The sequence below is a fragment of the Pseudophryne corroboree genome, unplaced genomic scaffold, assembly GCF_028390025.1.
Source record: "Pseudophryne corroboree isolate aPseCor3 unplaced genomic scaffold, aPseCor3.hap2 scaffold_369, whole genome shotgun sequence".
NCBI classification, from domain to species: Eukaryota; Metazoa; Chordata; class Amphibia; order Anura; family Myobatrachidae; genus Pseudophryne; species Pseudophryne corroboree.
The window spans coordinates 298,696-325,423 of record NW_026970021.1 but is presented as its reverse complement, the minus strand read 5'-3'; the positions used below and the strand labels follow the sequence as shown (position 1 = coordinate 325,423).

The window sequence follows — 26,728 nt, the reverse complement described above, 5'->3', positions numbered from 1 at the left end:
AAAGCAGCAAGGATGCAGTGGCGTTAATGTTTCCTGGTGTCAACCTGTATTATTTCAGTAGACATTGAAATGAGGATACATCTTGCTGCCTTTCCAATGAAGCAAGTTTAATTTAGTAATAGGTGAAAAACCATCCCTACAAAGGTGTTAATCAGAGACTTGGCTTTGTGGACACTTTTCAGAGAACAAATTTGTTAGCATAAAAATAAAGCCAGAAAATGAAGAGCTGTTTAATCACGCAATTTGATTTTTTTGCCAGCATATTTCTTTTTCTCTGCAACCCACTGCTAAATTGTGCTTCCTAGATGTTTTTATAAAATCACTGAATCAAATCTAACTCTGATTACATCAGAGAAGGCCAGGTACCCTACACCATAACAGGGGGTATGAAATTTGACTTGTCTACTTAAAGATCACCAAAATCTGATAACAAGGTCAATTACGTCCCTGGGTGGGATTGAACCACCAACCTTTTGGTTAATAGCCGTACACACTAACTGATTGCGCCACAGAGACACTTTGCAGAACAACATACTGACAAATGCTAATAAGCATTCATCTAAAACGTTTCCTAGAAAAACTTAAAAAAGTCAATAATCTGGAGAGTTTTTGTAAGATGTTTCTTCTATCAACCAACGAAGAAACACATTGGTACTTTCCCATGATGAGTGAGTGCTTCAGGATCTCTTGCACTTACATGTGCAGCAGAGTACAGCAATGGAAGCATGCTGGGCCCATAACCCAGAGGTAGGCAGATTGAAACTATCCTCTGCTATATGCATTTTTTTGTTTGTTAATTAAAGTAATCCAAAACTGGGATTGATATTTTGGCTCTTTTATTTTTACTTAAAGTACAATAACTTTTACCATTTTAATTTGTTTTAATAGTATATTGACAGTATTGTTTTCTTTCAAAAATCCACTTAATTTTCTTTACCCTATTATTAAAATGGTAATTGACAAAAACAAACTACATTGTCACCAGAAGAGCAATACAAAATGTACAAGTGATTTATTAAAATCATCTTTCCAGCTTGAATTTCAATGATGCATTGGGGCAACGATTTTGTGAGAAACATCTTCACCCTTAAATAAAGATTTTCTTAATTCCTTACCTGTGTGCTAATTAGATATCACCTTGTTTTCATATTAAACAGACTTCCACATGAGAAAGCAGCAAGGATGCAGTGGCGTTAATGTTTCCTGGTGTCAACTTGTATTATTTCAGTAGACATTGAAATGAGGATGCATCTTGCTGCCTTTCCAATGAAGCAAGTTTAATTTAGTAATAGGTGAAAAACCATCCTTACAAAGGTGTTAATCAGAGACTTGGCTTTGTGGACACTTTTCAGAGAACAAATTTGTTAGCATAAAAATAAAGCCAGAAAATGAAGAGCTGTTTAATCACTCAATTGGATTTTTCTGCCAGCATATTTTTTTTCTCTGCAACCCACTGCTAAATTGTGCTTCCTAGCTGTTTTTATAAAATCACTGAATCAAATCTAACTCTGATTACATCAGAGAAGGCCAGGTACCCTACACCGTAACAAGGGGTTTGAAATTTTGACTTGTCTACTTAAAGATCACCAAAATCTGATAACAAGGGAAATTAGGTCCTGGGTGGGATTGAACCACCAACCTTATGGTTAATAGCCGTACATACTAACTGATTGCGCCACAGAGACACTTTGCAAAAGTCCGTACTGACAAAGGCTAATAAGCATTCATCTAAAACGTTTCCTAGAAAAACTTTAAAAAGTCAATAATCTGGAGAGTTTTTGTAAGATGTTTCTTCCATCAACCAACGAAGAAACACATTGGTACTTTCCCATGATGAGTGAGTGCTTCAGGATCTCTTGCACTTACATGTGCAGCAGAGTACTGCAATGGAAGCATGCTGGGCTCATAACCCAGAGGTTGGCAGATTGAAACTATCCTCTGCTAAATGCATTTTTTTTTGTTAATTAAAGTAATCCAAAACTGGGATTGATATTTTGTCTCTTTTATTTTTACTTAAAGTACAATAACTTTTACCATTTTAATTTGTTTTAATAGTATATTGACAGTATTGTTTTCTTTCAAAAATCCACTTCATTTTCTTTACCCTATTATTAAAATGGTAATTGACAAAAACAAACTACATTGTCACCAGAAGAGCAATACAAAATGTACAAGTGATATATTAAAATCATCTTTCCAGCTTGAATTTCAATGATGCATTGGGTCAACAATTTTGTGAGAAACATCTTCACCCTTAAATAAAGATTTTCTTAATTCCTTACCTGTGTGCTAATTAGATATCACCTTGTTTTCACATTAAACTTCCACATGAGAAAGCAGCAAGGATGCAGTGGCGTTAATGTTTCCTGGTGTCAACCTGTATTATTTCAGTAGACATTGAAATGAGGATACATCTTGCTGCCTTTCCAATGAAGCAAGTTTAATTTAGTAATAGGTGAAAAACCATCCCTACAAAGGTGTTAATCAGAGACTTGGCTTTGTGGACACTTTTCAGAGAACAAATTTGTTAGCATAAAAATAAAGCCAGAAAATGAAGAGCTGTTTAATCACGCAATTTGATTTTTTTGCCAGCATATTTCTTTTTCTCTGCAACCCACTGCTAAATTGTGCTTCCTAGATGTTTTTATAAAATCACTGAATCAAATCTAACTCTGATTGCATCAGAGAAGGCCAGGTACCCTACACCATAACAGGGGGTATGAAATTTGACTTGTCTACTTAAAGATCACCAAAATCTGATAACAAAGTCAATTACGTCCCTGGGTGGGATTGAACCACCAACCTTTTGGTTAATAGCCGTACACACTAACTGATTGCGCCACAGAGACACTTTGCAAAAGTATATACTGACAAATGCTAATAAGTATTCATCTAAAACGTTTCCTAGAAAAACTTAAAAAAGTCAATAATCTGGAGCGTTTTTGTAAGATGTTTCTTCTATCAACCAACGAAGAAACACATTGGTACTTTCCCATGATGAGTGAGTGCTTCAGGATCTCTTGCACTTACATGTGCAGCAGAGTACAGCAATGGAAGCATGCTGGGCCCATAACCCAGAGGTAGGCAGATTGAAACTATCCTCTGCTATATGCATTTTTTTGTTTGTTAATTAAAGTAATCCAAAACTGGGATTGATATTTTGGCTCTTTTATTTTTACTTAAAGTACAATAACTTTTGCCATTTTAATTTGTTTTAATAGTATATTGACAGTATTGTTTTCTTTCAAAAATCCACTCTAATTAGCACACAGGTAAGGAATTAAGAAAATCTTTATTTAAGGGTGAAGATGTTTCTCACAAAATCGTTGCCCCAATGCATCATTGAAATTCAAGCTGGAAAGATGATTTTAATATATCACTTGTACATTTTGTATTGCTCTTCTGGTGAAAATACACACAGCTCCTGGTATTTCCTTGTGGTCTCCCATCCAAGTACTAAAACCAGGACCAACACTGCTCAGCTTCCATGATCAGGAGAGATTGGGAAAATCCAGTGTGCTGTGGCTGTAGATGAGCTGGTGGTTTCTGTTACAGCTCTTCTACTTCTAACTTCTGGTACATAAAAGAATACATGTAAAAATTAAATGTACCAAGAAAATGGTGTTGGTAGTTTAAAAACACCTAAAGAATCTGATACTACCAAGCAGTCTCCCATCCATGTATTAACAAAGTCCAATACTGCTTTGCTTCAAAAATCAAATGAGATTGGGCATATCCAGTGTGGTGTGGCTTTAGATAAGCTTTGTGGTTTCTGTTAGAGCTCTTCTACTTCTAACTACTGGTACATTAATGAATATGTATAAGGTTGTAGTTTATCCAATATGCCTTTACTACCTTACCTTTCAACCCCCCCTCCCTCCCCTCTTCTCCTTATAGCTTCCTTAGTTCTCTCCTCCTCGTGTGTGCGTTATTTGTTTTCTCATACGTCCTAGAGGATGCTGGGGTCACATTAAGAACCATGGGGTATAGACGGGATCCGCAGGAGACATGGGCACTTTAAGACTTTCAAAGGGTGTGAACTGTCTTCTCCCTCTATGCCCTTCCTCCAGACTCCAGTTTTAGTATTGTGCGCAGTGATACTGGATGCACTACAGGGGAGCTCTACTGAGTTTCTCTGAAAAGACTTGTTAGTTTTTTTTATTTTCAGGGAGGCTGCTGGCAACAGTCTCCCTGCTTCGTGGGACTTAGGGGAGAGAAGTATGACCAACTTCTAGTGAGTTCAATGGCTCTGCTTCAGGCTGACAAGACACCATTAGCTCCTGAGGGTGCTGATCGCTGGGTACGCCTAGATGCACACTCCCGCAGCCTGCCGTCACCCCCTTACAGAGCCAGAAGACAGGTGAGTAGCAGAAGAACAGAAGACTTCTCTTCAGTGACGGCATTCTGAGGTACCGAGCAGCGAGCGGAACGCTGCGCGCCATGCTCCCACACAAACACAGGCACTGCAGGGTGCAGGGCACGGGGGGGGGCACCCTGGGCAGCATAAATTCCTCACAAAAGGCTGGAAAAAGTGGACATTAGTGCCTGGGCACTGTCCTTACCCCGCTAGCGTAATTAATTATTTCTGAGCGGGACAGATACGCGCCATTACAGCGGCGGGGCTTCTTCCTCACCTCACCAGAACATCTTTAGAGCATTACAAGTCTATCACTATAGAGTTTATTATTTCCCAGACTGTGTACTTTTGGCGCTGGATTGTGAGCTGAAAAATCCTCTGTGTCCCTCTGACAGATTTACTGACGGTCTGTCCCCCATAAGCCGGTGTGTCTGTGGGTACTTGGTATATGTGTGTCAACATGTCGGTGGCTGAATGTTTTTCCCAAGAGGAAACTATATTAGGAATGCAGACATATGATGGTGGCCCTGTTGGCACCACCAATAACTGACTGGGTAAATGTTTCAGTAATATCAGAGTAAGGTTGGATAAATCTGTGTCCCAGACACAGACGTAGAGAATAGATGTGATATTCATGGCTATGTTTCTTTTCCCTCAGGCCCCGCTGGGTCGCAAAAATGTTATTTTGCCCAGTTACTACACACTGATACTGACACGGATACTGATACTTATGTCGACCATAATGTTTCCTGATTAGATCCAATATTGGCAAGGAGCATTCAGTACATGATTGTGGATATTAAGGACATATTAAAATCACTGAAGACCCTGCTGTTCCTGACAAAGGGGTCTATATGTATGTATATATAGATATATAATGAAAGCTGATGTAACGTTCCTCCATCTCTGTTTGAGAAAGTCTGGGCCAGCTCGACAAGATGGTTTCAAATCCCCAAAAGGATTCTGGTTGTTTATTCATTTCCCGCCGCGGACAGAATAAAGTGGGAGTCACCCCCTGTTCTGCACGGGGCCCTGTCACAAATCCAGCGGATCGTATGCAGGAAGCTACATTATTTCTAGTTATGTAACCACGGGTACATTACTTAGACCTGCCATTACATGTGCATGGGTGAGTAGTAGTATTCAAGAATTGGTCGAATACCTTGTCATCCGATATAGATACCCTGGAGAGATGGGATACTCCTTACGTTGTATCATATCAAGGACACTGCAGCATACTTACGTGAGACTGCAAGGGATATAGGACTCTTGAGTTCACGGGCCAATTTCATGGCAGTGTCGGATAGGAGGGCATTGTGGATTCACCAAGAGAATGCTGATGCTGACTCCAAGAAGAAAGGGAGTCTCTTCCCTATGAAGGTGAAGCCTTGTTTGGTGACTGCCTAGTTAATTTGATCTCGGCAGCTCCCGCAGGTAAGTCAACCTTCTTGCCCTATGTTCCCTCCCAACGGATGAAGACGCATCATTATCTGATGCAGTCATTTCGGCCCAATAGATATGCAAGAAGTTAAGATTCCCCTTTCTTTGCAGGTAGAGGAAGGAGAAGAGAGAAGAGGTCTGCATCCTCTTCAAGATCGCAGGAGCAGAGATCATCCTCTGCTTCTGCCAAATCCACTGCATGACGCTGGGGCTCTCTTGCAGGAGCCCGCACCAGTGGGGGCACGTCTAAAACTCTTCAGTCAGTTCTGGATTCATTCGGACATGGACTCGTGTGTTTTACAAATAGTGTCCCAAGGGTACAAACTGGGGTTTCAAGATGTTCCCCCTCACCGATTGTTCAAACATTAAGTTACTGTGCTATTCCTGGGTTATATAGCGCTGGGGTATGTGCTGGCATACTCTCTCTCTGTCTCTCCAAAGGGCCTTGTGGGGGAAATGTCTTCAGTAAAAGTATTCCCTGTGTGTGTGGTGTGTCGGTGTGTCTCCACTGGGTACAGTATCAAACTGAGGTCTGGAGGAGGGGCATAGAGGGAGGAGCCAGTGCACACCCAGAACTAAAGTCTTTCTTAAAGTGCCCATGTCTCCTGCGGAGCCCGTCTATCCCCATGGTCCTTACGGAGTCCCCAGCATCCTCTAGGACGTTAGAGAAAATAGGATTTTAATTCCTACCGGTAAATCCTTTTCTCTTAGTCCGTAGAGGATGCTGGGCACCCGTCCCAGTGCGTACTGTGTCTGCAGTTATTAAATGGCCCTTAACTCCAGAACATTTATGTGGAGATGAAAACATCCAAGGAAGACTTGACCATCTTCCTTGGATGTTTTCCCCCTGTGTGACTGCTCTCCAGCCTCGGAGGGTTGCATCCGTGGTCCCTAGGATCCCGTCCTGGATCCCGAACTATCGCCCCTCTAGGTGGTGAGAACTGTGCAGCCACCAATGGAGTGAGAGTCTGGTCTTGGAAGACAGGATTATCCTCCGGTGCATGTGTAGGTGGGATCCGGACCACTTGTCCAACAGGTCCCACTGGAACACTCTGGCATGGAACCTGCCAAACTGAATGGCCTCGTAGGCCGCAACCATCTTCCCCAGCAACTGAATGCATTGATGGATTAACACTCTTGCTGGTTTCAGAATTTGTTTGACCAGACTCTGGATCTCCAGAGCCTTTCCACTAGAAGAAAACCTCTTCTGTGTCCAGTATCACTCCCAAAAACAACAACCGCGTCATTGGGACCTACTGCGATTTTGGCAAGTTTAGGAGCCAACCATGTTGTTGAAGAACTGTCAGGGAGAGTAGATGTTTTGCACCAACTGGTCCCTGGATCTCGCCTTTATCAGGAGATCATCCAAGTACGGGATAATTGTGACTCCTTGCTTGCGAAGGAGGACCATCATTTCCGCCATCACCCTGGTGAAAATCCTCGGAGCCGTGGACAGACCAAACGGCAACGTCTGAAATTGGTAATGACAATCCTGAATTGCAAACCTCAGGTAGCTTGATGCAGTGGCTAAATGGGAACATATAAGTAGGCATCCTTTATGTCTACCAAAACCATGAAATCTCCTTTATCCCCCGGACTGGAGATCACTACCCTGAGAGATTCCATCTTGAAATTGAATTTCTTTAGGTAGAAATTAAGGGATTTCAGATTTAAGATTGGTCTGACTGAGCCGTCCGGCTTCTGGACCACGAAGAGGCTTGAATAAAAACCTTCTCCCTGCTGACTAAGGCTGATTTGAACAATCGGTGAGGGGGAACATCTTGAAACCCCAGTTTGTACCCTTGGGACACTATTTGTAAAACCCACGAGTCCAGGTCCGAATGAATCTAGAACTGACTGAAGAGTTTTAGACGTGCCCCCCACTGGTGCGGGCTCCTGCAAGAGAGCCCCAGCGTCATGCAGTGGATTTGGCAGAAGCAGAGGACGATCTCTGCTCCTGCGATCTTGAAGAGGCTACAGACCTCTTCCCTCTTTTCCTTCCTCTACCTGCAAAGAAAGGGGAATCTTAACTTCTTGCATATCTATTGGGCCGAAATGACTGCGTCAGATAATGATGCGTCTTCATCCGTTGAGAGGGAACATAGGGCAAGAAGGATGACTTACCTGCGGGAGCTGCCGAGATCAAATTAACTAGGCCGTCGCCAAACAAGGCTTCACCTTCTTAGGGAAGAGACTCCCTTTCTTCTTGGAGTCAGCATCAGCATTCCCTTGGTGAATCCACAATGCCCTCCTATCCGAGACTGCCATGAAATTGGCCCGTGAGCACTTGTGCCCGGTGTAGGATTTTTAAATATGTGTAGTTTACTGTATGCAAGGGTTTAAAACCTTTTAGGAACTGAGATCTAAGGTGTATTACATGTAGTTTAAAAAAAACAAAAAAGGTTTATTTTATGGCAGTAGTTTCCAAACTGGGGTTCTTGCACTGGTAGCATAGTTTGGTGGTCCAGGACCAATTAAAATTATTTATACTTTATTAAATTGGCAAAACCATTCCCTCACAACATAACTGAACCTGAGGATGACATGCTATAAACACAATTTACTTAATTTTATATTTTTTTCTGAATTTCTCAATAAAAAAAACTTTGGCCTAGGGGTGCCGTGAAACAAATTTTGATACTCTAGGGCAGGGGTGTCAAACCCATGGGCCGCATGCCGCCCCCAATGCATCCTTTTGTGGCCCACAGGCCGGGGTCCGGCAGGGGTCCTTTTGTGGCCCGATCACCTTGCTTAGAGCGAGGGCAGGAGAGTGCAGCCAGAGTCTTTGCTTTCTATGTGCGGCACCATCTTCCCGAAGAGATCACCGGGAAGATAGTGCCTCTTCCACTGGCTACAGCACAGGTATACTGGGGTGGGGTAGCAAACTGGGGGCCCCAATGGGCCCCTCCAGCAGTCCCTCTACCAAAACACGTCTTTTGGTGGTTTTGCGGTGTTGTTATAACTACATGGTGACGATACTGTAGCACAGAGATTTTCAACCATTTACAACTCACGTCACACAGAACAAGATTTAAATATTGACAAGGCACACTGAAATATAATGGTGATGCATGGTGCAGTATCGTGTCCTAGGATGTCATGTCGCAGCTTCTCCATAGGTAACGCCTGAACAGGCCCGGTGACAGGGGGGACAAAGGGGACACTTGTTCAGGGCTCCAAGTATTAAGAACAGAAATAATGGGGCCACAGTGCCAATATTGCTTTTTAAAGTGTATCCACCAACTGCTCAATTTAAGCAGGAAAACAATTAACAGGCCAACTAAACCCTCCCCCCTCCTTTTACCCCATCACTTTGTCCAGTCCCTGTGGTCCATACTGTATTGCCATTATTATGCATGTTGCTGTGCTGGCCCTTTTCTGAATGTCCCTGCCACCGCCACCGAAGAGCTGGATAGCCCAGTATGAAAACCACCTGCCGGCCTCACTGACGGTCCGAGTCAAAGGCTCCATTTTTTTTAAAGATCCCTCTGCCGAGTTAAGGGGGGTTGAGGGGGCCCCAGAGATATCAGTGCACTGGGCCCCGAGATTTCTGTTGCTGGCCCTGACCCTCAGGGGCGTATCTACCCCTTGGCCAGGATGGCACTTGCCAGGGGCACCATCCAGCTGTGCCAACCGTGGCTAAGGGATAGAGTTCTGCAGTCTCGAAAGGGCGCTATGGCAATCAGCGTGGGACTGACCAATTAGACGGTGAGGGAAGGATACTGAAATTGTCCCAACCCTGTTACAGTTTGAAACGCCCCTCAACTGCTGTCCACTGCTTCACTCCTAGCTCTGCCCCTTTGAAATTATTAATCCCTACCCCCCGGTAGGCGGAGTTCTCCAGGCCCATACTCAGGAGTCACCACTGCTGTACATTATGTGCCGGTTGTAGAGGCAGAGCGGGGAACATCAGAGAACGCCACAAATTACACAGTGGGCAAGGAGATGGCTGGAGACAGCTGCACAGCCATGCCTTGCAAGTTCGAGAGAGCTGTTGAATTTCAGCACTTCAAGTCAGAGCCTGCCCCCTGCTGCCCAAGCAGTCCGTGACAGTTAGTGTCGAGGAGGGGGGGATTTGTGCATGTGTGCTATCAGTGTGTGTGTGTGGGGGGGTGGAGGATGTGTGTGACTGTGAGGGAGCTGTCAGTGTCAGTGGGGAGAGGAGCAGGAGGGAGTTGTCAGTGTGTGGAAGTGATGAGAGTTGTCAGTACTGGGGAAATGTGTGTGTGTGTGTACTAGATTTAGGAGTGTGTGTTTGTGAGAGGTTTCAGTTGGGGAATTAGAGTTCATACAGTAATTAAATGTTTTCATATTGAGAACTACATCTCCCAGCATATACAGTGTGCTGGGGATGCTAACAAGCTTTATTTAAAAGTTTAAAAAACATTGCTTTTATGACTGCAATGGTTAAAAAGGGAGAGCTATAAATCAATTTATCAGTGAATGATCGCAGTTTGAGCTGTTACATTTTACTGAACCACCTATCCCTCCACACTCACTACCTGTCCTCAGGATACATTTACCATCCCGGCAGACGGTATACCGGCGGTCATTTGACCGATGTTGGAATCCTGACACCACTTGGGAGACTGGTGCCGGCACACAGACAGCCAACATCCCGAAGGCGAGTATTGGAGGGAGGGTTAGGACCGGGGGAGCGGGTGTTAGGGAAGGCACTAGGAGGGGGGGGGGTTAGTCCTAGCTGCCACCCCCTGAGGGTTAGCCCTATCCGCCACCCCCCCAGAGGGTTAGGATTAGGTATCATGTGACTGCTGGAATCCCGAGCGCCGGATGCCATACCCAACCCCCTTTACTTTTTCAGGCATTTCTATCTCTCCTCTCTCTATGGTGTTCCGATTGCCCACTTTCCCTTGTGCTTTTCTCTCTCTCTCCTTTGTTTAGAGCATCAGTTTCTGTAGTCCACTTTATCCTTATTTTTTCCAGTGTTTCACTATCTCTCTGATGTAATGAGGATGTATGGTCTAGAGGGATCAGTAATGCATTGTACTGTATAGAGGCGTCAGGGATGTAGCGTAGGGTATAGAGGCGTCAGGGATGTAGCGTAGGTTATAGAGGCATCAGGAATGTAGCGTAGGGAATAGAGGCATCAGGGATGTAGCGTAGGGTATAGAGGCGTCAGGGATGTAGCATAGGGAATAGAGGCGTCAGGGATGTAGCGTAGGGAATAGAGGCATCAGGGATTTAGCTTAGGGAATATAGGCATCAGGGATGTACTAGCAGGTATATAGAGGTCAGTGTACTGTATAGAGGGGTCAGTAATGCAGTGATGGTTATAGAAAGGTCAGTGATGTAGTGTAGGGTATAGAGGGGTCAGTTATGTAGTGTGGGGTAAAGAGGGGTCAGTAAAGATACTAAGCTGAAGTACTTAGAACACTTCTTGAATTAAGACACAACCTGCAAGAAAAAGTATGCAATATGGGTGAAAAGGCAAATGTCAGAGGTCTGATACAAGTAACCAGCTCCACACCTTGCACCACATAGCGTTATGTTAAACTGGGATATGTTCTTTTTTGGTGTGTGTGTATGTGTGTGTGTGGGGGGGTGCCAAAGGAAATTTTTGCCATTGGCTCCTTTGGTCTAGAACCAGCCCTGATCACAAAATATTTTTGTCTAAGCAGACTGGACATTGATCAGCGTTGGCTCATTCTCAGCCCCCCGCCCAGCCTCTGCTGCCAACAGACTGCTATTAGCTAGTTAACCTTCTGCCTTCCCTATCTATGACACAGACTGCTGCTAATGCTACCAGACTGTTCCCAGTGGCTTCACACCAACAGTGAATCCCAGCCGATGATGTAGGGCAGCGTGTGGGGGAGGGGGTCAGTTGCTGTGGCTCCAACATGGTAACCGCCAATGGACTGCAATGCTTTATCGAAAGGGGGGGCGCCAGTCCCTTACTTTGCCAGGGGCGCTTGGACCCCTAGCTACACCTCTGTTGACCCTAACCGATACCCCTAAACTAACCATAATTCCTGCAGTAAAAATCCATGTTTCTATGTATATAGGGGGTCATTCCGAGTTGATCGCATGCTGCCGTTGTTCGCTGCGTAGCAATCAGTTGAAAAAAAATGGCTAATCTGTGCATGCGCATGCTCCGTAATGTGCATGCGCATCGTACGGGTACAAAGTCCATTGTGGTTTTGCACTAGTTCTAGCGATTATTCCAATCACAGAACAGGCCACAAGGAGATTGACAGAAAGAGGGCGTTTCTGGGTGGCAACTGACCGTTTTCAGGGAGTGCTTGGAAAAATGCAGGCGTGGCAGAAGAAATGCAGACGTGGCTGGGCATTCGCTGGATGGGTGTGTGACATCAAAAGCCGTCCCTCGGTTGTTAGAATCAACGCACACGAAGTGTAACTACAGTGCTGGTCTTATTTTGAAACGATTTTGCAGGCGCTCTGCTGCTCAAGTGTTCGCACTTCTCCAAAGTGAATATACACTCTCCAGTGGGCAGCGACAATGCGTTTGCATGGCTGCTAAAAACTGCTAGCGAGCAATCAACTCAGAATGACCCCCATAGTGTATTGCAAGAAAATATCTGTAAATCCAATGGTACCGTAAGTGCGGTATATACTCGCACTTCTTTGCGGGGTGAGAACATCTCCCCTAAGTGAAGTCAGCCCTATGAATAGAGTTTGTGTGATCCCTGTGCAGCAGTCACAGAAAGGGTTCATCTCTGCAGTTTGTCACTCAAATTACATTGCTGCATTTTTTTCTAGAAGTGGATCTGAGAGCTGTTACCCGCAGACCAGCTACAATAATTATCCTGGGTACTCACTAGACCAGTGGTTCTCAAACTGCACCCTGGGGTGCCTCAGGACACTTGCAGGGGTGCCTTGGATTGGTGGTCCAGGACCAATTCAAAATATTTATAGTTAGTGTTATAGGCAAAACCAGTGCTGTTGGCTGGCAATCATAACATATGTGCACAAGCAGAAGCAAATCCTGTCCCCTACCAAAGGGCCAGTGCTAGGGTGTTTGGCGCCTCCCTGCAAACTATTAATTTGGGCCCTCTCTCCAATACTTAATAAAGGGACAGTGCGCTCCTTAAAAAAAGAAGGTGTGGTATCACAAGGAAGGGGCATGGCCACACAATAGCACCCCAAATCAAAATACGCCACACAGTAGCACTATCTTATTGTCATTACACCGCATGTAATAATAATAATAATAATACCCACAGTCGCAGTGCCCTTTATACACATAACCACCATATCAGTGCAGCTTACACACATAATGCCAACAGTAGCAGTGCCCCTTCTACACATGCCCACGGTGGCAATCCTTTACATGGCAAATATCAACCTGGTTTTGCCATGTAAAGGATTGCCACTTTAAAAACAAACAATCAAACAAAAACAAAAAAAACAACAGGAAAAAACACAAAATCTCTCACTTTCTGATTCTCACACCCTATTACATTCCTCTCTATATATTTAAATGTTTCTATTACTGTATGTTCCCTCTTCCCTTCTCCAAACTATACACATCAACATTTTTTAGTATTTCCAGGTAAGTTTTGTGATGTAGGCCATGCACAATTTTAGTTGCCCTAATGTATTTACAGCCTTCTGGAGATATGGCTACTGGAACTGAACACAGGATTCTATATGTGGCTGTACCAAGGACCTATACAGTGGCATTACAGGTAGAGATGAGCGGGTTCGGTTTCTTTGAATCCGAACCCGCACGAACTTCACCTTTTTTTCCACGGGTCCGAGCGACTCGGATCTTCCCGCCTTGCTCGGTTAACCCGAGCGCGCCCGAACGTCATCATGACGCTGTCGGATTCTCGCGAGACTCGGATTCTATATAAGGAGCCGCGCGTCGCCGCCATTTTCACTCGTGCATTGAGATTGATAGGGAGAGGACGTGTCTGGCGTCCTCTCCATTAGAATAGAGATAGATAGATTAGATAGAGAGAGATTGTGCAGAGTCGCAGACAGAGTTAGTTTACCACAGTCAGTGACCAGTGCAGTTGCTAGTTAACTTTTATTTAATATAATATATCCGTTCACTTCTCTCTGCTATATCCGTTCTCTGCCTGAAAAAAAAAACGATACACAGCACAGTCAGTCACACAGTGTGACTCAGTCTGTGTGCACTCAGCTCAGCCCAGTGTGCTGCACAGTCATCAATGTATAAATTAAAAGCTTATAATTAATTGTGGGGGAGACTGGGGAGCACTGCAGGTTGTTAGCAGGAGCCAGGAGTACAATTATATTAATTAACAGTGCACACTTTTGCTGCAGGAGTGGTGACCAGTGCCTGACCACCAGTATAGTATTGTTGTATACTACTAATATCTCTTTAAATATCAACCAGTCTATATTAGCAGCAGACACAGTACAGTGCGGTAGTTCACGGCTGTGGCTACCTCTGTGTCGGCACACGGCAGGCAGTCCGTCCGACCAGAATTGTATTATTTATTATTATATACCTACCACCTAACCGTGGTTTTTTTTTCATTCTTTATACCGTCATAGTGTCATCCTAATTGTTACGAGTATACTACTATCTCTTTATCAACCAGTGTACAGTGCGGTAGTTCACGGCTGTGGCTACCTCTGTGTCGGCACACGGCAGGCAGTCCGTCCGACCAGAATTGTATTATTTATTATTATATACCTACCACCTAACCGTGGTTTTTTTTCCATTCTTTATACCGTCATAGTGTCATCCTAATTGTTACGAGTATACTACTATCTCTTTATCAACCAGTGTACAGTGCGGTAGTTCACGGCTGTGGCTACTTCTGTGTCGGCACACGGCAGGCAGTCCGTCCGACCAGAATTGTATTATTTATTATTATATACCTACCACCTAACCGTGGTTTTTTTTTCATTCTTTATACCGTCATAGTGTCATCCTAATTGTTACGAGTATACTACTATCTCTTTATCAACCAGTGTACAGTGCGGTAGTTCACGGCTGTGGCTACCTCTGTGTCGGCACACGGCAGGCAGTCCGTCCGACCAGAATTGTATTATTTATTATTATATACCTACCACCTAACCGTGGTTTTTTTTTCATTCTTTATACCGTCATAGTGTCATCCTAATTGTTACGAGTATACTCCTATCTCTTTATCAACCAGTGTACAGTGCGGTAGTTCACGGCTGTGGCTACCTCTGTGTCGGCACACGGCAGGCAGTCCGTCCGACCAGAATTGTATTATTTATTATTATATACCTACCACCTAACCGTGGTTTTTTTTTCATTCTTTATACCGTCATAGTGTCATCCTAATTGTTACGAGTATACTACTATCTCTTTATCAACCAGTGTACAGTGCGGTAGTTCACGGCTGTGGCTACCTCTGTGTCGGCACACGGCAGGCAGTCCGTCCGACCAGAATTGTATTATTTATTATTATATACCTACCACCTAACCGTGGTTTTTTTTTCATTCTTTATACCGTCATAGTGTCATCCTAATTGTTACGAGTATACTACTATCTCTTTATCAACCAGTGTACAGTGCGGTAGTTCACGGCTGTGGCTACCTCTGTGTCGGCACACGGCAGGCAGTCCGTCCGACCAGAATTGTATTATTTATTATTATATACCTACCACCTAACCGTGGTTTTTTTTTCATTCTTTATACCGTCATAGTGTCATCCTAATTGTTACGAGTATACTACTATCTCTTTATCAACCAGTGTACAGTGCGGTAGTTCACGGCTGTGGCTACCTCTGTGTCGGCACACGGCAGGCAGTCCGTCCGACCAGAATTGTATTATTTATTATTATATACCTACCACCTAACCGTGGTTTTTTTTTCATTCTTTATACCGTCATAGTGTCATCCTAATTGTTACGAGTATACTACTATCTCTTTATCAACCAGTGTACAGTGCGGTAGTTCACGGCTGTGGCTACCTCTGTGTCGGCACACGGCAGGCAGTCCGTCCGACCAGAATTGTATTATTATTATAATATATACCACCTAACTGTGGTTTTTTTTGCATTCTTTATACCGTCGTCATAGTGTCATACTAGTTGTTACGAGTATACTACTATCTCTTTATCAACCAGTGTACAGTGCGGTAGTTCACGGCTGTGGCTACCTCTGTGTCGGCAGTCGGCAGGCAGTCCGTCCATCCATAATTGTATTATTATTATAATATATACCACCTAACCGTGGTTTTTTTATACCACCTAACCGTGGCAGTCCGTCCATAATTGTATACTAGTAAACTATCCAATCCATCCATCTCCATTGTTTACCTGAGGTGCCTTTTAGTTCTGCCTATAAAATATGGAGAACAAAAAAGTTGAGGTTCCAAAATTAGGGAAAGATCAAGATCCACTTCCACCTCGTGCTGAAGCTGCTGCCACTAGTCATGGCCGAGACGATGAAATGCCAGCAACGTCGTCTGCCAAGGCCGATGCCCAATGTCATAGTACAGAGCATGTCAAATCCAAAACACCAAATATCAGAAAAAAAAGGACTCCAAAACCTAAAATAAAATTGTCGGAGGAGAAGCGTAAACTTGCCAATATGCCATTTACCACACGGAGTGGCAAGGAACGGCTGAGGCCCTGGCCTATGTTCATGGCTAGTGGTTCAGCTTCACATGAGGATGGAAGCACTCAGCCTCTCGCTAGAAAACTGAAAAGACTCAAGCTGGCAAAAGCACCGCAAAGAACTGTGCGTTCTTTGAAATCCCAAATCCACAAGGAGAGTCCAATTGTGTCGTTTGCGATGCCTGACCTTCCCAACACTGGACGTGAAGAGCATGCGCCTTCCACTATTTGCACGCCCCCTGCAAGTGCTGGAAGGAGCACCCGCAGTCCAGTTCCTGATAGTCAGATTGAAGATGTCAGTGTTGAAGTACACCAGGATGAGGAGGATATGGGTGTTGCTGGCGCTGGGGAGGAAATTGACCAGGAGGATTCTGATGGTGAGGTGGTTTGTTTAAGTCAGGCACCCGGGGAGACACCTGTTGTCCGTGGGATGAATATGGCCGTTGACATGCCAGGTGAAAATACCCAAAAAATCAGCTCTTCGGTGTGGAGGTATTTCACCAGAAATGCGGACAACAGGTGTCAAGCCGTGTGTTCCCTTTGTCAAGCTGTAATAAGTAGGGGTAAGGACGTTAACCACCTCGGAACATCCTCCCTTATACGTCACCTGCAGCGCATTCATAATAAGTCAGTGACAAGTTCAAAAACTTTGGGTGACAGCGGAAGCAGTCCACTGACCAGTAAATCCCTTCCTCTTGTAACCAAGCTCACGCAAACCACCCCACCAACTCCCTCAGTGTCAATTTCCTCCTTCCCCAGGAATGCCAATAGTCCTGCAGGCCATGTCACTGGCAAGTCTGACGAGTCCTTTCCTGCCTGGGATTCCTCCGATGCATCCTTGCGTGTAACGCCTACTGCTGCTGGCGCTGCTGTTGTTGCCGCTGGGAGTCGATGGTCATCCCAGAGGGGAAGTCGTAAGCCCACTTGTACTACTTCCAGTAAGCAATTGACTGTTCAACAGTCCTTTGCGAGGAAGATGAAATATCACAGCAGTCATCCTACTGCAAAGCGGATAACTGAGTCCTTGACAACTATGTTGGTGTTAGACGTGCGTCCGGTATCCGCCGTTAGTTCACAGGGAACTAGACAATTTATTGAGGCAGTGTGCCCCCGTTACCAAATACCATCTAGGTTCCACTTCTCTAGGCAGGCGATACCGAGAATGTACACGGACGTCAGAAAAAGACTCACCAGTGTCCTAAAAAATGCAGTTGTACCCAATGTCCACTTAACCACGGACATGTGGACAAGTGGAGCAGGGCAGGGTCAGGACTATATGACTGTGACAGCCCACTGGGTAGATGTATGGACTCCCGCCGCAAGAACAGCAGCGGCGGCACCAGTAGCAGCATCTCGCAAACGCCAACTCTTTCCTAGGCAGGCTACGCTTTGTATCACCGCTTTCCAGAATACGCACACAGCTGAAAACCTCTTACGGCAACTGAGGAAGATCATCGCGGAATGGCTTACCCCAATTGGACTCTCCTGTGGATTTGTGGCATCGGACAACGCCAGCAATATTGTGTGTGCATTAAATATGGGCAAATTCCAGCACGTCCCATGTTTTGCACATACCTTGAATTTGGTGGTGCAGAATTTTTTAAAAAACGACAGGGGCGTGCAAGAGATGCTGTCGGTGGCCAGAAAAATTGCGGGACACTTTCGGCGTACAGGCACCACGTACAGAAGACTGGAGCACCACCAAAAACTACTGAACCTGCCCTGCCATCATCTGAAGCAAGAAGTGGTAACGAGGTGGAATTCAACCCTCTATATGCTTCAGAGGTTGGAGGAGCAGCAAAAGGCCATTCAAGCCTATACAATTGAGCACGATATAGGAGATGGAATGCACCTGTCTCAAGTGCAGTGGAGAATGATTTCAACGTTGTGCAAGGTTCTGATGCCCTTTGAACTTGCCACACGTGAAGTCAGTTCAGACACTGCCAGCCTGAGTCAGGTCATTCCCCTCATCAGGCTTTTGCAGAAGAAGCTGGAGGCATTGAAGAAGGAGCTAACACGGAGCGATTCCGCTAGGCATGTGGGACTTGTGGATGCAGCCCTTAATTCGCTTAACAAGGATTCACGGGTGGTCAATCTGTTGAAATCAGAGCACTACATTTTGGCCACCGTGCTCGATCCTAGATTTAAAGCCTACCTTGGATCTCTCTTTCCGGCAGACACAGGTCTGCTGGGGTTGAAAGACCTGCTGGTGACAAAATTGTCAAGTCAAGCGGAACGCGACCTGTCAACATCTCCTCCTTCACATTCTCCCGCAACTGGGGGTGCGAGGAAAAGGCTCAGAATTCCGAGCCCACCCGCTGGCGGTGATGCAGGGCAGTCTGGAGCGACTGCTGATGCTGACATCTGGTCCGGACTGAAGGACCTGACAACGATTACGGACATGTCGTCTACTGTCACTGCATATGATTCTCTCAACATTGATAGAATGGTGGAGGATTATATGAGTGACCGCATCCAAGTAGGCACGTCACACAGTCCGTACTTATACTGGCAGGAAAAAGAGGCAATTTGGAGGCCCTTGCACAAACTGGCTTTATTCTACCTAAGTTGCCCTCCCACAAGTGTGTACTCCGAAAGAGTGTTTAGTGCCGCCGCTCACCTTGTCAGCAATCGGCGTACGAGGTTACATCCAGAAAATGTGGAGAAGATGATGTTCATTAAAATGAATTATAATCAATTCCTCCGCGGAGACATTGACCAGCAGCAATTGCCTCCACAAAGTACACAGGGAGCTGAGATGGTGGATTCCAGTGGGGACGAATTGATAATCTGTGAGGAGGGGGATGTACACGGTGATATATCGGAGGGTGAAGATGAGGTGGACATCTTGCCTCTGTAGAGCCAGTTTGTGCAAGGAGAGATTAATTGCTTCTTTTTTGGGGGGGGTCCAAACCAACCCGTCATATCAGTCACAGTCGTGTGGCAGACCCTGTCACTGAAATGATGGGTTGGTTAAAGTGTGCATGTCCTGTTTTGTTTATACAACATAAGGGTGGGTGGGAGGGCCCAAGGATAATTCCATCTTGCACCTCTTTTTTCTTTTCTTTTTCTTTGCATCATGTGCTGATTGGGGAGGGTTTTTTGGAAGGGACATCCTGCGTGACACTGCAGTGCCACTCCTAGATGGGCCCGGTGTTTGTGTCGGCCACTAGGGTCGCTAATCTTACTCACACAGCTACCTCATTGCGCCTCTTTTTTTCTTTGCGTCATGTGCTGTTTGGGGAGGGTTTTTTGGAAGGGACATCCTGCGTGACACTGCAGTGCCACTCCTAGATGTGCCCGGTGTTTGTGTCGGCCACTAGGGTCGCTAATCTTACTCACACAGTCAGCTACCTCATTGCGCCTCTTTTTTTCTTTGCGTCATGTGCTGTTTGGGGAGGGTTTTTTGGAAGGGCCATCCTGCGTGACACTGCAGTGCCACTCCTAGATGGGCCCGGTGTTTGTGTCGGCCACTAGGGTCGCTTATCTTACTCACACAGCGACCTCGGTGCAAATTTTAGGACTAAAAATAATATTGTGAGGTGTGATGTGTTCAGAATAGGCTGAAAATGAGTGTAAATTATGTTTTTTGAGGTTAATAATACTTTGGGATCAAAATTACCCCCAAATTCTATGATTTAAGCTGTTTTTTAGTGTTTTTTGAAAAAAACACCCGAATCCAAAACACACCCGAATCCGACAAAAAAAATTCGGTGAGGTTTTGCCAAAACGCGTTCGAACCCAAAACACGGCCGCGGAACCGAACCCAAAACCAAAACACAAAACCCGAAAAATTTCAGGCGCTCATCTCTAATTACAGGTTGAGTATCCCTTATCCAAAATGCTTGGGACCAGAGGAATTTTGGATATCGGATTTTTCTGTATTTTGGAATAATTGCATACCATTACGAGATATTATGGTGATGGGACCTAAATCTAAGCACAGAAGGCATTTATGTTTCATATACACCTTATACACACAGCCTGAAGGTCATTTTAGCCAATATTTTTTATAACTTTGTGCATTAAACAAAGTGTGTGTACATTCACAGAATTCATTTATGTTTCATATACACCTTATACACACAGTCTGAAGTTCATTTAATACAATATTTTTAATAACTTTGAGTATTAAACAAAGTTTGTGTACACTGAGCCATCAAAACACAAAGGTTTCACTATCTCAGTCTCACTCAAAAAAGTCCGTATTTCGGAATATTCCGTATTTCGGAATATTTGGATATGGGATACTCAACCTGTATTACTTTTTTCTGCTACTGGTTCTTTAACCTATGCAAACAAGCATCTGACTTGCCTTTCCTATTGCTTTGTTACATTGCTTACCTGAAATAGTAATACTTAGATAGCTTTCCTCTTGCCATTATAATGCCCTTAATATTATAGTTAGCCTTTGCATTTTTGAGACGTGTATGATTTTGCATTTTTTGGCATTAAATGTTGCCATGTTCTTGACCATTCCTCTAGTCCAGGGGCGGAACTGCCAGAGACAACGGAGTCAGTTGCCGCCGGGCTCCAGCCCTAAAGGGGCTTCCTCCATTGCCCCCCGGCTGTTACGTGCCCTTCCTACTAAATAGACAAAGGCGCTACCAGCAGGGTCTCGCAGTTTGTACATTCCATGCCGTAACACCCTTCTTTCCACCTTCACAATGAAGCTATTGGTACTTTGCAAAAAAAAAAAATTATTAGCATTGCAACTCAGCAGATCAATGCAGTGTGCAGCCACACACTCCATATATCTGCTCAGCCACAAAGCTGATTATTTCTTCACAAAGTACAAGGTGAGCTCCAAATAGAATTCTCTAGCTTAGATTATACCTTTCTATGCAAGGGTAAATAGCTCAATTGTTTGACTGCAATGCCACAGGAAATGGTTTGGATCCAAGACAGTGTGACTGAATAATAAAGAAACCTTAAGATGAGTTCATGAATGTTGTATAAGTATTAGTGAGAGAAGGGGTCAGGAGCATGCTAGGCTGCAAAAAATAAGGTAGGCTGCAAGTGAAAGTAATGATCTCCTATATATTTTCCCAGATCTGTCACTCTGTGTGGCTAACTCTGGGGGAAGTCACAGCAATGGGCGGAGACGGCAACTGCAGGACGATACACCAGTGCCAGCAGCAGACCGTAACAAAGTGACAGATCAGGGAGAATATATAGGAGGTAGGGAGGTGGCCATGGTACATGGCTGGCCAAGGGACACTAGCTCATGTACCCCTTTACCACTGAGGCTGGCCACCAAGGATGGACCTGTCACCAGTGCACATGCAATAACCTCTTCTGCTGCCCTCTTTGCAACTCAGATTGCCCAGTGCTCCCCTTCGCTAACAGTCCACAAAGTTTCCCCATCTCACGATCTGCCTCCTCACCCCCACTTTCATCTCTACAGCACACACGCATATCATACAAGATCCCATCATGCGTACGTAGGTCTGAAATGCAAGAGGGAGGTTGGGGGGAGATTGGCATGCGCCAGCAACACCACACAGCTCACTGTGACCACAGTGGAGAGGCGCTGCAACAGGACAATACACCAACCTCGGAGCAAGGAACTGCGTCGGTCAGGAGGAGAACTATTTCAATAGCATAAAAAGGTTAATGCGTCCCACCCTATGGACACCAGACTCATCAAGTCACTGTTGCCAGAGTCTCATACAATGACTCTGAACCTCTAAGCACACTATTTGACTGTCCACAACCTGCTGTGCCTATTAACCATCTCCTCCACCACCCTCAACACTGACCCACACATCATTCACCCACAAAGATACAATAAAGGTAGTTTGGATAAATTAGCTAAATGAAATGGATTTAACCAATTTATCTAAATGACCATTTTTGGATGTTTTCCAGTGTTTGTGAACAAATGGTCAATTGTAATTTGCTGCCACATATTAGCATAATTTTGTTTCAACTAGAAAAAAAAATTGGACAGATAATCTAAGTGTGGATCCAGTTTAAAGGTCCGTATTCACGGCCCGATTTTGGGGAGAGATGTGTACTGAGCGAACTGCTCAGCACACATCTCTCCCCCCGCTCAGCACAGCGTGATGTGTGCTGAGCGTACGGGGGGTGGGGGTGGCGCTCATTTCACCCCCTGTGTAGGGCATTCTGTGTGTATCCAGCTTAACAGGTGTGAGCATCATACAACTACTGACTTGCGAGTAACTATACAGCAGCTCCATACCTTGTGACTTGAAGAAACACTAGTTAACCCCGGGAATGCTGCAGTCAAAGCAACAATTCCTCTTCTTCAATTACCATTTTAATAATAGGGTAAAGAAAATGAAGTGGATTTTTGAAAGAAAATAATACTGTCAATATACTATTAAAACAAATTAAAATGGTAAAAGTTATTGTACTTTAAGTAAAAATAAAAGAGACAAAATATCAATCCCAGTTTTGGATTACTTTAATTAACAAAAAAAATGCATATAGCAGAGGATAGTTTCAATCTGCCTACCTCTGGGTTATGGGCCCAGCATGCTTCCATTGCAGTACTCTGCTGCACATGTAAGTGCAAGAGATCCTGAAGCACTCACTCATCATGGGAAAGTACCAATGTGTTTCTTCGTTGGTTGATGGAAGAAACATCTTACAAAAACTCTCCAGATTATTGACTTTTTAAAGTTTTTCTAGGAAACGTTTTAGATGAATGCTTATTAGCCTTTGTCAGTATGGACTTTTGCAAAGTGTCTCTGTGGCGCAATCGGTTAGTGTGTTTGGCTATTAACCAAAAGGTTGGTGGTTCAATCCCACCCAGGGACGTAATTAACTTTGTGATCAGATTTTGGTGATATTTAAGTAGACAAGTCAAAATTTCAAACCTCCTCTTATGGTGTAGGGTACATGGCCTTCTCTGATGTAATCAGAGTTAGATTTGATTCAGTGATTTTATAAAAAACAGCTAGGAAGCACAATTTAGCAGTGGGTTGCAGAGAAAAAAAATATGCTGGCAGAAAAATCCAATCGAGTGATTAAACAGCTCTTCATTTTCTGGCTTTATTTTTATGCTAACGAATTTGTTCTCTGAAAAGTGTCCACAAAGCCAAGTCTCTGATTAACACCTTTGTAAGGATGGTTTTTCACCTATTACTAAATTAAACTTGCTTCATTGGAAAGGCAGCAAGATGCATCCTCATTTCAATGTCTACTGAAATAATACAAGTTGACACCAGGAAACATTAACGCCACTGCATCCTTGCTGCTTTCTCATGTGGAAGTCTGTTTAATGTGAAAACAAATGTGTGTGTTTTTTTCAACCTGGAAGCCCAACATCGATTAAGATCGATCTTAAATAGACCCCTGGGTTTTAAGGATAACCATGGTTGAGTCCAATGGTTAATTCACATTGACCGAAGTTCTAATTAAGTCACCTGTGCTCAAGCATGATATCCTTAAAATCTGGATTGCAATGACAGCATTTTGGAACTATGCCTAAGGGTTTAATTTTTACATTTATCCACTGACAATAAATCTACCTACAATATCCCTGTAACTGTTATGATTACAGTATTTCACTAAATAATTTAATTTGCTGAACCTTCTGTAAAAAGAAATATTAAGCTGCTGTAATTCCCAGATGCAGCAAATTTGTTAGCTAGTGGGCAAAACCATGTGCACTGCAGGGATGGGGGGGGGGGCAGATATAACATTTGCAGAGAGATTTAGGTGGGTTATATTGTTTGTGTGCAGGGTAAATACTGGCTGTTTTGTTTTTACACTGCAATTTAGATTTCAGTTTGAACACACCGCACCAAAATCTAACTCTCTCTGCACATATTATACACCCCCCCCCTGCAGTGTACATGGTTTTAGCTAATAAATTTGCTGCTGTGATCAGATCTGAGTTAAGCCCTATGTATTTGGCACTGGCAAAGGGTTAGAGGCCTTGCTGTAGAGCTCACACCTTTCTTATCATGCATTGTAATATTTCCTATGTCCTGATGTTGTGCTCTCTGCTCCATCCAAGTAAACAGCAATGTAGCATGGCTATCAAAGAGCGTGAAGATTGCAGATTTCCTGGGATTAATGCTAAGGAATGCTATTCCAGAGGCTGCTGCTTTAATTCAAGTGTCACTGGGGTTAAATGGTGTTTTTACCTTAAAAACACAGGTAGAGTATATAGTACAGTGGTAAAGTGGGAGCATGTAGTGCTATTGATTACAGATTTGATGGAGCTTAAACATGGATAAGGTCCATGGCTCTAAGAGTTTATCTTGTGTATCCTTTATTCTTAGTCATGGTCAGATAAGATTAGAAAATACCATTTAAGTGGAAATTTCCTGTTAGCTGTTTTTCAGTTTGCTCAACTGTCTGATTAACTGGTCCTAAAAAAGGACCAAAGGAGCTAAATTGCCCTGTGATCTAGCTAAATTGCCCCAGTTAAAAAAAAAAAAAACTAAGCTGCTGTAATTCCTGGATGTTTCCTTACTGCATCAACAGGAAGTGACAAGAAACAATGTAATGTGGAACCGTACAGCAGAAGGGATTGCGGCTACCCCACAATAAGTGCAGCGGAATGTAAGAAGAGGCATATACAGTGTGGTGTGGCTGTAGATGAGCTTAGTGGTTTCTGTTAGAGTTCTTCTACTTCTAACTACTCGTACATAAATGAGTAAGCCGCCGATTTATTAAACCTGGTGAAATGATAATTTGCATGGTGATAAAGTACCAGCCAATCCGCTCCTAATTGCCATGTCACAGGCTGGGTTTGAAAAATGACAGTTAGGAGCTGACTGGCTGGTACTTTATCACCTTGCACTTTATCAGTTCACCAGGCTTAATAGATCTGCCCCAATGTTTCAAAATGGAATGCATCAAGAGAACGGTGTTGGTAGTATAAAACTACCTACAGCACCTGGTATTCCCAGGTGGTCTCACATCCAAGAACAAACCAGGCCTAAAATCAGGTGATATTGGGCATATACAGTGTGGTGTGGCTGTAGATGAGCTTAGTGGTTTCTGTTAGAGTTCTTCTACTTCTAACTACTCGTACATAAATGAGTAAGCAGCCGATTTATTAAACCTGGTGAAATGATAATTTGCATGGTGATAAAGTACCAGCCAATCAGCTCCTAATTGCCATGTCACAGGCTGGGTTTGAAAAATGACAGTTAGGAGCTGACTGGCTGGTACTTTATCACCTTGCACTTTATCAGTTCACCAGGCTTAATAGATCTGCCCCAATGTTTCAAAATGGAATGCATCAAGAGAACGGTGTTAGTATTGTAAAAATACACACAGCTCCTGGTATTTCCTTGTGGTCTCCCATCCAAGTACTAAAACCAGGACCAACACTGCTCAGCTTCCATGATCAGGAGAGATTGGGCAAATCCAGTGTGCTGTGGCTGTAGATGAGCTGGTGGTTTCTGTTACAGCTCTTCTACTTCTAACTTCTGGTACATAAAAGAATACATGTAAAAATTAAATGTACCAAGAAAATGGTGTTGGTAGTTTAAAAACACCTAAAGAATCTGATACTACCAAGCAGTCTCCCATCCATGTATTAACAAAGTCCAATACTGCTTTGCTTCAAAAATCAAATGAGATTGGGCATATCCAGTGTGGTGTGGCTTTAGATAAGCTTTGTGGTTTCTGTTAGAGCTCTTCTACTTCTAACTACTGGTACATTAATGAATATGTATAAGGTTGTAGTTTATCCAATATGCCTTTACTACCTTACCTTTCAACCCCCCCTCCCTCCCCTCTTCTCCTTATAGCTTCCTTAGTTCTCTCCTCCTCGTGTGTGCGTTATTTGTTTTCTCATACGTCCTAGAGGATGCTGGGGTCACATTAAGAACCATGGGGTATAGACGGGATCCGCAGGAGACATGGGCACTTTAAGACTTTCAAAGGGTGTGAACTGTCTCCTCCCTCTATGCCCCTCCTCCAGACTCCAGTTTTAGTATTGTGCGCAGTGATACTGGATGCACTACAGGGGAGCTCTACTGAGTTTCTCTGAAAAGACTTGTTAGTTTTTTTTATTTTCAGGGAGGCTGCTGGCAACAGTCTCCCTGCTTCGTGGGACTTAGGGGAGAGAAGTATGACCAACTTCTAGTGAGTTCAATGGCTCTGCTTCAGGCTGACAGGACACCATTAGCTCCTGAGGGTGCTGATCGCTGGGTACGCCTAGATGCACACTCCCGCAGCCTGCCGTCACCCCCTTACAGAGCCAGAAGACAGGTGAGTAGCAGAAGAACAGAAGACTTCTTCTTCAGTGACGGCATTCTGAGGTACCGAGCAGCGAGCGGAACGCTGCGCGCCATGCTCCCACACAAACACAGGCACTGCAGGGTGCAGGGCACGGGGGGGGGGGGGGCACCCTGGGCAGCATAAATTCCTCACAAAAGGCTGGAAAAAGTG

The 26,728-nt window shown here is 44.2% G+C and overlaps 1 non-coding gene across 1 annotated transcript; it reads left to right on the top strand.

Moving 5' to 3' along the window:
• The first annotated feature begins 23,057 nt into the window (after positions 1 to 23,057).
• TRNAN-AUU (transfer RNA asparagine (anticodon AUU)) lies at positions 23,058 to 23,131 on the top strand. Its single transcript has one exon. It is a non-coding gene; the product is annotated as a tRNA-Asn (tRNA).
• Positions 23,132 to 26,728: the final 3,597 nt, after the last annotated feature.